Genomic DNA, 16314 nt, shown 5'->3' with positions numbered 1-16314 from the left:
CACATTCTAGGGTTCAGTGCATTTAGCAGCATTTACTGTCTAATCATTCTTCAGCTGACTTTCAAAAATATAATGCCGTGGCTCATCAAAATAGACATTTTTCCATCTGCTTTTTAAAATTGAAGACGATAATTTAAAAAAGAAAGCTTGAAGGAGTTCGCAGTCAACCACCTGACTCACTGTGCTGCCCAATGTAGCATGTGAAGGTCAGGGTGGTTATCTGAGCTCACGTAGTAAGGAATTAGTCCACTTGAGGGATTCGCTGTCCATTTTTCTCTCCCCTTTTCAGGCTTTTTGTGTTTTTTTCCTTTAACTTTTTAAAAAATCTCTTATCCTGTTTAGTCTGCTGTGGAATTCAGGCACTTCCTAATTTCACTGGTGTTCATTTTAGGGCTGAAAGGATAACTGCTTATGTGCTAAGCCAAAGGAATGTTCCAACCCTGAATCTGATTTCCTAGGGGAGAATCACTTATATATTTATTTAAAAATTTTTCATGTTTCAATGCATCTTTTTTCTCTCTAAGGGAGAGGTTACCCTTAGCACAATATTGGTGATCCTGTGATGCTGGGGGCCACAGAGTTCAAGACTTTGAAACAGAACTTTCCTGGTGGTACAGTGGTTAAAAAAAAAAAAAAAATCCACCTGCCAATGCAGGAGACACGGGTTTGATCCCTGGTTCGGGAAGATCCCACATGCCTCAAAGCAACTGAAGCCCATGCACCACAATTATTGAGCCTGTGCTCTAGAGTCTGGGAACCACAACTACTGAGACCTCGTGCCCTAGAGCCCCTGCTCTGCAACAGGAGAAGCCTGCACACCACAACCAGAGCATAGCCCCACTCGCCTCAGCTAGAGACTAGCCATGCAGCAGTGAAGACCTAGCACAGCCAAAAAACAAAAAAGACTTTGGAACAAAATGCTTAGCGAATGTTCTAGAATTTCTTGTGTGGTTTAGCCCCTTTTCTCCTTCCCCACCCCATTTTTTTCCCCCAGCACATTACTTGTCATGGGCATTATCCATTTCTCATTATTGGACAGCTAGTAGACGAATATTGAAGCCATCATCAAATTCATGACCTGAAGCCCATGTTGGGTGCTTTACTGGGTATTTCCAAGCTATAATATTTCAAATTAGGGAGGAAAGAATTCAGTGGAAATGGTAGGGGACCATTATCTAAGAGCATTTTAGAGAGATGATCTCTTCTAGGGCACAACTATTTTTAAAAACAATATTTTCTTTCAAAACTCTCTCCTAGGTCTGACTTTTCTTACCGCTAACTGTCACTGCTTCTTCAAGATCGTCACATCCTTTGTGATAAACGTGGAATCTTTATTCAAATTGTAGAGGTCCCTGGTGCTTGGTCATTTTTGTTTAAAAATAATGTATCTTAAATTGGTGTTTAAATGGGAGTTTTTGTTCCAAGAGGGTCAGCTGCCCCCTACATATTCTGGTGTAAACCTACTATTTCATCAGAAGTAAGTCACTCAGTGCTTCACAGTGGCTTGGTATAAAGCATCCATCTGCCAAGCCAGGAGACACGGGTTCGATCCCTGGGTCGGGAAGATCCCCTGGAGGAGGATATGGCAACCCACTCCAGTATTCTTGCCTGGGAAAATCCTATGGACCGAGTAGCATTGCAGGCTACTAGTCCATGGAGTCGCAAAAGAGTCAAACACAACCTAATGACTAAACAACAACAGAAAGTCATTCAATAGTTTCTTAAGAGGATTGGTACCCTCTTGTAATTTCTGGCTAAAGTGCAAATGTGAAGAGGATTGGGAAGGAGGCTGTTTCAGCCATAAATTTTTTGAGCATCATAAACTGTGAAGAAAAGCTCTGATTAGGGGAAAAGACATGAACTTGATCCAGGCATCTGCTTCTCAACCTCAGGATGCTGAAAGTTTCCGACACCGCAAGACTGGGAGCCCCAACCTTGAACTTGAACGTTCAAAGTCGCCGGGTAATGCCACCTGACAAAGCCCAATGGGAGAAGGCTGCCCTGTGACATCTGTGAACGATGCCTTGACCTCAAAAATGTTTTCTCCTTTGAACGCCCACACGTGTCTTATGTTTGTTCTCTGTCAGACATCTTCAACGAGAGAAACACTCAGGAAATTCACCTTGACTTTAACTTGACTCAACCTGTTAGGGATGGGAGATTTTTCCTGCACCGGTTTCCCAATTTTCCCATTTCTGTCAAGAGGATCAGGGTTCTTGCTGTGAGGTCAGGAGCATTCATCTCAAACCTCATAGCTCCTTTCCAGTCTGAAAATGTGTCCTGTTTTTTTTTTTTTTTTTTCCAACCACTCGACTGTCTCATCTCTCATACTTCTGTGACTGTGCCACAGAATCAGTGGTTTTCAAAAGTTATGCTTTTCCTGCTGTGCATGCATAGTTTAAACATCCTGGGTGGCACTAGTGGTAAAGAATCCACCTGCCAATGCAGGAGATATAAGAGATGCACGATTGGTCTCTAGGTTGGGAAGATTCCTCTGGAGAAGGAAGTGGTAACCCACACCAGTATTCTTGCCAGGAGAATCCAATGGACAGAGGAGCCTGGTAGGCTGCAGTCCATGGGGTCACAAAGAGTCGGACATGACTGAGTCACTGAGCACACACACACACACACACACAGAGTTTACATGATGATAAGATCCTCATGGTGTTTACAGAAGGAACACAGAAGCATCTCAGAGTCCTAGATTTCCAGAAACGCTCTCTTTTGGCTGCTCTTCTTGGAGCACTCCACTCTCTGAAGCTTGTACACCCTCTCCTGCAGGGAGAGAATCCCTCTGGCTAATTTCTTCCAGGATATTTCTTCTGCCCCCAGCACACAGCCCCGGAAGGGAAATAGCAGAGCTCCTGACATCTAGTCCTGCAGGCTGCAATCTGGGTTTTGTGGAGATAGGCAGCACTCCCTCTCCTTGTCTGCTTCCTAGACTCTCTTCATCCTTCTCCAAACCCTGTCTTCTATCTGGGGCTGCTGGACGCAAAGCCCCTATGGGAATGGAGTCATCCTCTGGAGACCTTGAACATGGGCCACCTTGGGCTGTAAACATTCTGGACAGGGTCCATGAGGAGATTCTGAGATCAACAGATGGGAGACCCGCTGCTCCGGAGAAGAGCTTGCATCCATCCTCCGCTCCATGCTACCCTCTCATAAAATAGTCCTCCCTCTGGGGATGCTTGAAGAAGAGGAGCATCCCTGAAGGGCTCCATCCGCGGCTGTTTACGACAACCCGCTGCATGCCAGGTGAGATTGACTGCCTTTGGAACAAGATCTAAAGCCATGTGCTGTAACCGTTTCAATCACCCATGATCAAATCCAGGTACAGCATCTACATCACTGATCATCCTTGTGTGGAAGCTGTGAGGGGCTGGCCATTCTTGTAGACAGATGTCTGCCCCCTGCTCTGCACCCAGCCTAGACCGTGGGTGTTTTAACACCCACTTCCTGCCCTGCCTTCGGGAAGCCCATCAACGAGCAGTGAACACAGGGTGTGTAGGTTGGGAAGAGGGCAGGGCAGGCCTGGGCCAGGAGCTTCTTGGCAGAGATCCCACTGCATGCAGGGCAGCCCAGCGGACTGTGGCTTGGACTATGGGGTAACACAGTCACAGGTTTTGGGGACAAGCATATGGACTTCCTAGGGGGTCCTTTTTCTGCTTGTCACAGGAACTTACTGGGAGAAAATGGATCAAGATTCCTAACATTTGGATACTGAGTGTTGCCAGAGTCTCACTGGTGGATTGTTGTTGTTCAGTTGCTCAATCGTGTCGACTTTTTGCGACCCCATGAACTGTAGTCCACCAGGCTCCTCCGTCTATGGGATTCCCCAGGCAAGAATACTGGAGTGGGTAGCCATTCTCTTCTCCAGGGGATTGTCCCCACCCAGGGACTGAATCAATGGCAGGAGGATTCTTTACTGCTGAGCCACCTGGGAAGCCCCACTGGTGGATTACGATGATCCTACATAAGTTTACTGACAGCAAAGCATGCTGGGGGCCCACAGGATGCTGCCCTGTGGAGAAAGGGGTATCTATGTGGGCTGCTTGGCAGTGCAACTTGGGCAAAGTTTTGATCAGGGGCCCAGGAACAAAAAGAACAACTCAGTGAGCCCAACTTGGGATCCACTAGGAATATAAACCAATAGGAACATCCATGCAGCTGTGGACCTGCCTCTACCAGGGGGTTTTACCTGTCAGCCCTGGGGGCTCTTGGGAGCCAGACAGACTTTCCCGAGGTGGAAGGGAACTCAGGAAGGAGAAGCATGGGTTCCTGTGCAAATGGTATACATTCAAGCACCTGGAGAAATAAAAGACATGGTCATATGTGCACCCTGGAGTGGTGATGGGGAAATATTCTACCTGACTCCTTTTGTACGTGCTAATTCACTTCAGTTGTGTCTGACCCTTTGCGACCCCATGGACTGTAGCCCGTCAGCTCCTCTGTCCATGGGATTCCTCAGGCAAGAATACTGGAGTGGGCTGCCATGCCCTCCTCCAGGGCCACCTGACTCAGTGCTCTGGAAACTTGCCTTGAAGGCAAGCAAGGGGTGGGAGGGCTCAGCGATTCCTCTCCAAGTTTAAAGGGCACTCAGATCCCCTGGGGGAGTCTAATCAAGATGCAGACTGTGATTCAGTGGGTCCTTGGGGTGGTGGGGGGCTGAGCGTCTGCATCTCTAGTTAACTATCCGGATGCTGGCTCTGCTGGCTCTGAACCCACTTTGAGCAGCAAGGAGCAGTCACAGATCCCATACTTTGAAGGACTGAGCCTGGCTTAATGTTCTGCTGATGTTTTGAAGTTCTTCATTCATTTTTTAAACAAGGGGCCCCATAAGATACATATCTGGTCCTGATTTAGCATTAGAGCTGGGTTCACATCACGGCTCTCCCCCTGCTTCATGCCTTGTGCTGGAGAGAGATCCTTGGCTCCCAGGTTCATCTCCTTTGATGATAAACAGGATGATTGGCAGTGGCTGGGAGGGTGAGATGAGATGGGCACGTCTACATGTGATGACAAGAGCTGCCGCTGTTACCACACGGATCAGGCTGCCCTTATGGGCAATTATTGAGTGCTAATTTGTGCCAATACTGTACTATTAGCATTGCCATTATTATTTTTTTTGACTATTTAATTCTTAGCAATCATCTCCTCCATAATCTCACTTAATTGGTATTAAAGCCCTGTGGTGACTTTCATTTTAATGTGGATCTGGCGCCATTACATGCTTAAAGAAAACAGGAAGGACGTTTCAAAGGGAAGCTATGTAACCCGGAGGCCAGCCTTCTCCTCATATCAGTGTCAACCATAGTTTTTCCTAGATGTGAGTCTCAAATCCTCACCAGACTGGCTGGTTGTGCCATCCTTTGTCTTAAGTTTTCCCTGAAATCTTAAGGGACAGATGCTCCCCGACCAGGGGACACGGCACAGCATTTAGGAAGGAGGGTTTAGGGCCGGAGTTCCAAGGCAAAAAATTGAGGTATGTGTGACAAAGTCTTAGTCACTAAGTCGTGTTCAATTCTTTGTGACCCGGTGGCATTTGTACCCCGCCAGGCTCCTCTGTCCATGGGATTCTCCAGGCAAGAATACTGGAGTGGGTTGCCACTGCCCCCTCCGGGGGATCTTCCCAACCCAGGGATCCAACCTGCGTCTCCTGCACTGCCGGCAGATTCTTTACCATCTGAGCCACCAGGTTGATTTCTAATGTAGAACATGAGAAGGGATATCAACTAAAAGCACAGGATGAGAATGGCTGTCAGTGCAACGAGGTCTAATTAACAGTATCCCAAAGCCACAGGGAGACTAATCCAGAGTCTTAGTAGCACTCACGTTTATTGTGTCTTTCTTAGGTCTGGCGTTTTGGAGCCACATCCCTGTAGAAAAGCATTAGTTCTCAACCCCCTTTGGCGTTCCCCTCCCTGGGGTGTATTGAACAGCCTTCAGAGATGGCATCCTCCTAGCTGCCTCCTAAGAAAAAGCAGACATAGAGGGATGAGCACCGTCAGTTGCCATTGTATCGAAATATACTCAATCCTGGCTGTTTCCAGCATCGTCTGAGGGTGCCTTTAAAACCTACCATTGCTTGGGCCCCACCTGCAAAGATTTTGATTCAGTTGATTGGGAAAGCTCCAGGCATTAGCACGTTTTAGATGTCCCCAAGGTGAGTCTGAGGTGTAGCCAGATTTTAAACATAAGATTGTCTTTGCTGCTATTCAGTCGCTCAGTTGTGTCCGACTCTGCAACTCCATGGACTGCAACACACTAGGCTTCCCTGTCTTTCACCATCTCCCAGAGTTTGCTCAAACTCATGTCCATTGAGTCGATGATGCCATCCAACCATCTCATCCTCTGTGGCTCCCTTCTCCTCCTGCCTCCATGATTGTCTTAATGTGAGTCAGTTATCAAGGATCAGAGCTTGGTGGCTAAGAACATAAATGCTGGACTCATACTATCCGAGTTCAAATCCCTGGGTTGCTCCTAACCAGCTGTGTGGTCTTGGCAATTCACTTCTCTATGCCAAGAAGAATAATGACTCTTTCATAGAGAATTCAGTCAGGTTTCCTCTGCAGAGTACTTTGGATGATGTCTGGCCATGGTAAGCACTGTGCAATCTTTTGATAATTAAACATGCTCTATACATGGTAAAGCAATGTGATTTATAAGAAAGGCCTATTATTGTCTTACACTGTTTTGGCTAACTACTTAGATTAAATGATTTAAAAATTTTGTCAAGTGTCAAGTTTAACTTATTTTCTGATTCTAATTTTGAAGACTTTCTTTGGCTATATTCCAGTTTGCTTGTTGTTGGTCAAGTTAAAAAAAAAAAAAAGTCAGATTTTCTTTAAATCTCCTAGTGCAGACTTTATTGCTAACAGGTCCATCCAATTACAGCTAATTAGTGAATGTATATTTTCCTTTTGCACAGGGGCGTCTAGAGGAGCTTCTCTTCATTAGCAAGGCTTAAGTTCCAAAGACTGTGATCCTCACAGACAATTCCTGCTGGTAGAAGCAGCAAGATGAAGTCAGGCTGGGAGTCAGGTTCCTGCATCAAATTTGGCCCTGGGGGATGCCCACAGATCAGAAGGAGGGGCTCCGGAGCAGCAGTTCTGAAAGTGTGGTCCCAGGCCAGCAGCGCCCACATCTGCTCCGGACCTTGTTAAGAGACGCACACTGGGGACCCCACCCAGACCCTCTGCGTCAGAGACTCTCCCTGGCTGGGGCCCAGCTGTCTGAGTTTGACGCTCACGCTGCTAAGATTTGAGAACCACACTTGAGTACGTTTTCTCCATTTCTAAAATGATACTGCTCTGTTTTGCCAGGAAATGAAAATGAGAAACCTCCTACAGTAATTCCCACCAAATTCTTATCTTTAACCTTTGAGAATGTATTTTTTTTTAAACCGCTGTGCCATAAACCAGAACTACTGTGACTTTAATGAAAAAGTATGAGTCGATGATTCATTTGGTTGACATGTTTTGAAAATATCGAGTTAAGCTGATTTATTGTCAGTGCCTCCATGGGTACGAAGGACTGCGCATTGTATATTTATATCACCAGAGGCATTTCCTTTCTCTTATGAACTTCTGTATTTTATTTACTTGTCCTTTCTTCCTTTTTAGCCGTTTTTGAGTGATTTTTGTCCTATTGAAATAAAGTTGCTATACTTTTTGACTTCCTTCCATTATGTTTGAGAAATCTGAAATGGCCTATCATATACAAATTTTAAACTATCTGATAGAAATCCTTAATATATTAATAGCTAAAAAAATTACAAGATAGATCTGTTATTTAGTATGAGCTGTGCACAAATATTTATTTTATTTCTATTTATTTTTATTATTTTTTTCCTGAAAATGATCTATTTTTTGGCAAAATAAAAAACAATGAACTTTACGCAGTGTTTTCCAAGATATTATGATTTCCCCTTTCTAAGGCATGAAACAGTGTAAATTAAATCTTTTTTAAAAATAAAAGACAAATCTCAGGGAAAATATCAAGAAGTAATAACTATTACATTATATTCTTATGTTTCTAATCCTAATACTGCAGTGTTTTGGTATTATGATTTTCGTAGAGAAAAATGAAAGACTGTAATTATTGTACTAACATCTTAAATTCTGAGATTTAAATAAAATTGACTCTTCTTTAAAAAAAATTAGTTAACATGGCATTTTACACAAATAACATCCAAATTTATGTGAGTGAAAGGTTTTAGTTTTGTGGCTTCTATCAATATGAATTTCAATGTAGTTCCTTCATACGTGAGCCCAGACATTTAAATTTGATACAGGGGGACTTCCCTGGTGGCTCAGTGGTTAAGATCTGCCTCCCAGTTCAGGGACACAGGTTCAATTCCTGGTTGGGAAGCTAAGATCCCACATGCTGAGGGGCACTAAGCCTGAGTGCCAAAAAAGAAGACCCAGCACAGCCAAAATAAATGAATAAATAATTTTTTTAAATAGTGACTTAAAAAATAAATAGGTTTGATAGATACTTTCCACATAATGGGCTTCCCAGGTAAATCAGATGGTAAAGAATCTGCCTGCAATGCAGGAGACCCAGGTTCGATCCCTGGGTTTGGAAGATCCCCTGGAGGAGGGAATGGCAATCCACTGCAGTATTCTTGCCTTGAGAATCCAATGGACAGAGGAGCCTGACAGGCTACTGTCCATGAAGTCAAAAAGAGTTGGAGATGACTGAATGACTAACACTTTTCCCAACTCAGCACTCAGTGATGTGATACCGGTAGCTTGAAAGTGGTCATTGGTGGCAGTCTTTACACCATGAAAACTGGCAGAAGCTACAGAGCAGAGCTTTTTATTTCTGCTTGCATATTTACATATAAACATACATGGAGGGCTGAGTGTTACACCAGCCCTGAAGGCATCCATTCACAGTTGTTGACAGCGTTCATTGAAATAGGTTACATCACTGGCTGGCATAGTGACTGGGACATGGGAGGGGTTGAGTGAATGAGAGCTGCTGATTTTAATCACAGCAGAAAGAGTAGACGTTATAGAAACAGTCCTTCCTTTGTCTATAGGCAGACCCCAGCTCCGCTTTTGTGTCACTTTGGGTAAGTTTACTTGATCTGTCTGAATCTTACAATATTGGTTTACCTGGACTCCACTTTATTCCAGAGGAGTTCGAGATATCAATGTCCTCCTTTGCTCCCTCCAGAATCCCTTTTTAATCTCCCTGGATGTCCCCAAAGTCTCATCTAAGGAACTTTTGACAAGAGCATCTGTGAGAACACACTCAAAAAATTTGAAAACCCATCAATCAGATAACAATACTTTGGACCTGACATCATAGCTTCTGGATTTTGGCTTTTGGACCAATGGCTCACTTTAAGGCAGACCTCATCAGACAGCTGGGAACATCCCTGAGGGAGAGTTCCTGGAGTCTGTTGTCATTTAGATTTAAATGATTTCTGTTAACCAATGGCTGAAGCAGACTAGATGTAGGAAAGAGGAGAAACTCTTTCCCTCCAAACTCAGTGAAGGAATTTCATGGACTGCACAGAAAATCCCAAGTAACCAAATTATCGATAATAGAGCCCTGAAATGTCCCCACAAATTTCCAGAAGTCAAAGAGGATTTCTTGGCATGTCAGAGCTGGAAGGGACTTTTAGGGTGATCTCACATAATCCCCTCCTTTCACAGATTAGGAAAGAAATGCCTGAGACTTTAAATCACCTGCCCGAGGGGGCACAGCTGGCTAGGGGCTCCAGCAGAAGGGAACTGGGTCGCTCCACTGCACGTGGTGTGGAGGATGCTAATCCATTTTTCAAACTCAAGAGTACTGACATCAAAGAACATCCTATCTGACCTCGGGGGGTTATCTTCTATAAACATCTACTAATTGGTTTTGCCAACCTGAGACCTTTATGGTCTTCCCATCTCATTTCCCTTGTTCAGTGTGTCTCTTCCTCTATAAAAATATCCATCTTCCCTCCTTGTCACCTAAATACACTCATGGCACCTCGTTTCAGCTCCCCCACTCCATTGAGGATATAAAGCTGTCAGGTCCGCCGGTGACAAGAGCCAGGCGGATAGCTCTTGGTTTCATCTTCGTGTGGGGAGATGTGTGTGTGTCCATAGGCTGGCTCTCTTCAGGGGTTCATGAGACAGATAGGGGGCTACCTGCCGAAGAAGATCTGCCAGTCTTCTTGGGGCTGAGGTTCCTGTTAGAATGGACCCCAGCCTCATTGCTCCCATCTATTCTTATGTCTAACTCTGTGGTCCAGAAAGCAATGATGTCAAGTCCCTAGACTTCCAGCAGTTTTTGAAACAAGATGAGGCAGTGGTTTCCAATCTTGGGTGACCCAACATCATTATAAAACTCTTCACCTCTCAAGAATCCCACCTTGGGCTGAGAAGTTGATTTTCCTTGCTTTGGGAAGCATTAAAAATTTTAATTAATTAGATTTACTTAAATATTATGTTGCACTTCCAAGGTAATGCAGGAGACACAGGAGGTGGGAGTTCAATCCCTGGCTCAGGAAGACCCCCTAGAGGAGGAAATGGCAACCCACTTCAGTATTCTTGCCTGGAGAATCCCATGCACAGAGGATATTGGCAGGACTATGGTCTGTGGGATCGCAGAAGAGTCAGACATGACTTATCAACTAAACGACAACAAAATATTACATATGATTTTATTCTAGTTTATTTTATAAAATAAAAATTGTATTTTTATTTTAAAAATTATTTAAAACAGCAATGTAGCATTGATTTACGTGTAGCAATGATGCTTCATGAGAAAGAAGACTGGATATTTGTGTGATTTTTTCCTCCTAGAATAGAGAAGCACTGTCATAACTAACCATACCTCTTCCTGCCCCTTCACGCACCCTGTGACAAATATTCTTGAAACCAGTAGTTCTCTAACTTGATCATGTGTCAGGCTCAGCTGGAGGGCTTAGGAAACCCCAGATTGCTGGGCTTCACCCCCAGAATTTTTGATTAGCAGGTCTTGGTCAGGTTCGTAGACTCTCGATTTTGTACAAGTTCCCAGGTGATGCTGACACTGCTGGCCCAGGGACCACATTTTGGGAAACACTTCTCTTAAGCTTAGGGGGCCACGTTCTCCTCTTGGTGCTTGTCAGCCTTCTCAGGTATTGAATCTCTACACTTAGCCTCTTTCTGCAATGAGCTGCATGCTTGAGCTCATGGGTCCAGATGCAGGATGCACGACACAGTCAGGCCAAACTTTTGAATAGGTGGTGTGCTTCTGAATACATTCAAGGGCTGCAGCTGTGAGTGAAGTTTAGAGAGGAATTCGCAGCCCAGAGCTGGCCTGAACACAAGCAGCATGGTCTGTGAGGGTTGGGTTAGTGGGTTGGAGGATGGCTTTTGTCTGTGAAGATTCCACGGCAGGATCAACGCTTTATTCTAGGTCATTTTGCATCTACTAAAAAGAGTGTCCCCGAGGAGGATGTTGGCCCTGGATTTTCTGGAGAATCTGTGCTACTTACATATTCAGCCTGGAAGAGTAAGAATCAGGGCTGCTTTAAATACGGGTTACGTATTTCAGTGGAACACTTGTGGTTTTCAGAGTTAAAAAACTAGAGTTTATGTATTCATTCCACCATCAACCAGCCGTGTGGCTTGAAGGAGTTACTTTACCTCTCAAGACTGATGGTGTAAAAGGGGGACTCATCATTGGTCCACAGCTTGGTGGGAGGGTGGGCTGTGACATATGTATGAAGTTCACACCAAGGGAGTAGGTCTGCTGTGAAGGAGGCCTGTCACACAAGCTGAGTTTGTGAGCAGGAAAGCCAATGATGGTGAGCATGTGGCCTGCGACTCAACATTACTGCTCTGTCTGGAGCCTTTGGGGCCCCATTCAATACAAGAATCTGAGCCAGAGAGCCATGCACACAACACGCAGCTTGTACAAGGGGATTCCGAGAAAGTCGATACGTCACATGTCCTGAACATCTTTGTGATCCAACCACAGAATAAATCAACACACACAAGCACACACACCAAAATAAACAAACACACACAAAAAACCAGTCTGCCACTATTCATTGCCACAACTGTCCCAACGGTCCCTTGTTTAATCAGTCAGTATTTGTTAACAACTGTCCATGACCTTTTCCTGACAAATGGGCCATATACATGTACATGTGTAACTGAATCACTTTGCTATACGCCTGACATTAACACAACATTGTTAATCAGCAATGCGCCGATATAAAATAAGAATTTAAAAACAAGGGGGGAAGAAAGAAAAATTAACTGCCTTGATGGAAAAAATTTTAAATAATAAAATTCTGAATAATGAAAATTAAAAAAATAATAATATAATGAAGAAGGCTTTTTTAAACAATGTGAAGTCCATAAACTTTGAAAAAGATGAATAAAACTGGATCTATGAAAAGAAATGGTTTTGAATGAAAAAATAATCAAAGGCAAAGTTAAAAGCAATCAGCTCCTACAAAAGGTTTTGTGACAGATATTACAGAGGTTAAATTTCCTAAATGTGAGTAATTCTTATGAACAAAGAAAAGTCATCCACTGTTCAATAAGAAGAAATCGGGAGAGCGTATAAACAGAATAGTCACAAAGAAAGAAAGACTGATAGCTGATAAATTTTGTTGTTCAGTCCTTTAATCATGTCTGACTCTTTGTGACTCCGTGGACTGCAGCACACCAGGCTTCCCCATCCTTCACTCTCTCCTGGAGTTTGCTCAAACTCATGTCCATCGAGTTGGCGATGCCATCTAACCATCTCTCCTCCCCTCCTCAATCTTTCCCAGCATCAGGGTCTTTTCCAGTGAGTCAACTCTTCACAGCAGGTGGCCAAAGTATTGGAGCTTCAGCTGCAGCATCAGTCTTTTCGATGATAAATGGGTGAGAAGATAATCATTCTTGATTAGACACAGTTTAGAAATTCACATCTTTAGAAATGAAAAACTATTTTCCACCTATGATGTTGACAAATGTACATAAGGCTTTGTAATGGAGTATATGGGTTCCTGTAAAGAAATGGTCCCTCTCCCAAAAGGCTGGTAAATTATAACCAGTTTGAAGCCCAACTTGCTGATATATATAAGTTTAAAATAGTCATTGACCCAGTGATTCTGCATGTCATAACAGCCTGCACTTGGGTTTGGAGAGATTTATACTCAAGTGTTCATTGCCACATGGCTTGTCATTGCAAAAATAGGAGACAACTTTATGTCCATTAAGGGGCTGGGCAAATAAATATATTATACCTGTATGCAGCCATGAACAGGAAGCAGATTGATACTTATGAACCAATATATAAAGAGAGAATTTTCAAATGTTTCAACAACAGAAAAATCACAGTGTAGCATGGTATAGACAACATTGCCCCCTTTGTGAGAAATGGATAATAATATGGATATTATTAAAAATCATAGCATATATCCACATAGTATGTGGAAAATAATAAATGTCTGCTCTACTGTATGCAAAGAGTTTCCAGGAGACTTAAGTTGACCAGTGTGGTTACTTCTGGGAAAGGGACTAAGGAAATTCATGTATAAGAGACTCACAAAAAAATGTATTCTTTTGTATACATTTTGTGTTTTGATTTTTGTTTAGATGTGATATTAATTCTAAATTAAAAGCAGTTAATCAAAGAAACCCATATTGAATAATGAGTCACGGAGGTTTTTTAAAATTAGGAATGAGTCAGAAACCTCCCAAAGGCAGACATCTGTTATTAAAGCGTTCTTTCCGTGTCTTCTGTCTAGGAACTGTAACCACTCCTCTCATCTGCACACAGCAATTAGTACAGGCAACAGGATCTCCACTAGCACACACACACACACACACACACACACACACACTTGGCAAAATTTTTTAAAAAAGGCTGCATGTAAACCTAACATTTTAGTTAGACGGTTCTCTCTAGTAGGTATATGTGTGATTATTTTTTCTTTGTATTTTTCTTTTCTCATATTTTGACAATTAGCTTGTATTACTTTTGTAAAGAGAAAACACAGTTTTAAAATTATTGATATAACTGAGGTCTGTACTACTGCTGCTGCTACTGCTGCTAAGTCGCTTCAGTTGTGTCCGACTCTGTGCGACCCCGACCCCGTAGACGGCAGCCCACCAGGCTCCCCCGTCCCTGGGATTCTCCAGGCAAGAACACTGGAGTGGGTTGCCATTTCCTTCTCCAATGCATGAAAGTGAAAAGTGAAAGGGAAGTCGCTCAGTCGTGTCTGACTCTTAGCGACCCCATGGACTGCAGCCTACCAGGCTCCTCGGTCCATGAGATTTTCCAGGCAAGAGTACTGGAGTGGGTTGCCATTGCCTTCTCTGGAGGTCTGCACTAGATAGTCTAAATTATATTTGAAAAAATGGTACAAGATATATATTAAAGTAAAAGGAAATACATCAGAAACTAACTATCAACAGTAGATAGCTCTTCCTAGAGAAGATTTTCCTTTTTCGTGTTTTCCAATTTTTTTGTGATGAACATTATTGTGGTTTAAGTTGAAAAAAATCTTTAACAATAGGCTTCCCCAGTGGCTCAATGGTAAAGAATCCACCTGCCAATGCAGGAGATGCAGGTTCGATCTGTGGGTCAGGAAGATCCTCTGGAGGAGCGCACGGAAACCCACTCCAGTATTCTTGCCTGGGAAATCCCATGGACAGAGGAACTTAGTGGGCCACAGTCCATGGGATTGCAAAGAGTTGGACACGACTAAAATGATTGAGTGTGGAGGAATAAAAATTGGGAAAATATCTTAAAGATATAGTTTTTAAAAAAGAACTGTCAGATTTTTTTTGATTTTGTGTAATATTTTTTCAGAAAGAATGAGGAAAATATCAACACACTGAATAAGGAACTTAAAAAAATCTGATTGGAAACAATCATTAGAGATAAAAATTTGAAGGAAAAATCTACTTTGGGGAATATCTTTCCAGTCTGAGCTGCAGTGGGTAACAATTTTAGAGTTATCTGTATATAAATGTCTTCATATTGATTGCAGTTAAATACATGAACACTTAAAGAAAAGAGAGCAAAGCATCAGTTACACTTAATAGAAAGCTAAACCTTTGTGATTTAAACCAGAAATGACTGCAAGGAAAGTTCTGGCCAAGGGCTGGGTTGCAGAGGTGTGGGGTTGATGGCAGAGACAGAAGGAGAATGTAAGCCTTTAAAAACCCAGGTGAGGAGCAGGAAAGATGTGTAAACAACCTAAACGTCCATCAACAGATGAATGATAAGGAGGACATGGTGCATATACACAGCGGAACAGCGCTCAGCCGTACAAAGAACAAAATAACGCCATCAGCAGCAACACGGATAGATCTAGAGATGATGATCAAACTAAGTGAATTAAGTCAGAAAGACAGAGACAAATACCATATGATGTTACTTATATGTGGAATCTGACATAGGACACAAATGAACTTATTTAAGAAACAGACTCAGACAGACAGCAGATGTGAGGTCGCCAAGAGGGAGGAGCTTGGGGGAGGGAAGGAGTAGGAGTTCCGAGTTCGCAGAGGCAAGGCTGTTACATACAGGATGGACAAACAAAAAAGTCCTACTGTGTAGATAGCACAGGGAGCTATATCCAACGTCCCGTGATAAACCATAGTGGGAAAGAATATAAACAAGAGTGTGTGAGTGTATATCTGAGTCGCTGCTGTACAGCAGGAATTAACGTACCATTGCAAATCAACTCTACTGCAAAAAAAAAAATTAATAAATAAAAACCCAAGTGAGGGAAGAACAGTTCTGCTTTTATATTTGAGAGAGAAGGAAAACGGGAGGGGACAGAGGGAGAAGCACAATCCACGAGAAGTCAAAATACGGCAGAAGAAGATACTAATCTCTACTTACGTGCTTTTATTTCTTTAAACTTTGTTTAATAGCATGACTATTCATTTACATACTGATTAAAGTGCTTAGCAATAACCAGTCTTTTTGTGGAAGGTGCATGCTAGCACAGCAGAAAACCAGTTTAAAAAAAAAAAAGTGCAAGTTTTTTCAGTGCCACATTAACATTTGATTTTCCCAACCTTACTGACTCACTTGGCAACCACATCTTAATGAGCACAGAGAAGAAGTGATGAGGCATAGGCAAAAAAAAAAAAAAGAGCTTCTAGAAGGCACATTAAATTTTATGAAGATATGAGTATTAAATTGGCATGCTTCAGGGGAAAATGGAAAATAATGACACCATTTTTGGCAAATATATTTTTATTATGCAATATGGAAACGAACAAGCACATAGATAACCAGTATCCAAATTTAATGTGTCTACATTTTGTCACATTTGCTTCACGTTATTACTTTTAAGAAATGAAATGT

This window comes from Bos javanicus, chromosome 19 (assembly GCF_032452875.1).
Source record: "Bos javanicus breed banteng chromosome 19, ARS-OSU_banteng_1.0, whole genome shotgun sequence".
In the NCBI taxonomy this organism is placed as follows: Eukaryota; Metazoa; Chordata; class Mammalia; order Artiodactyla; family Bovidae; genus Bos; species Bos javanicus.
This window is presented reverse-complemented; position numbering follows the sequence as displayed.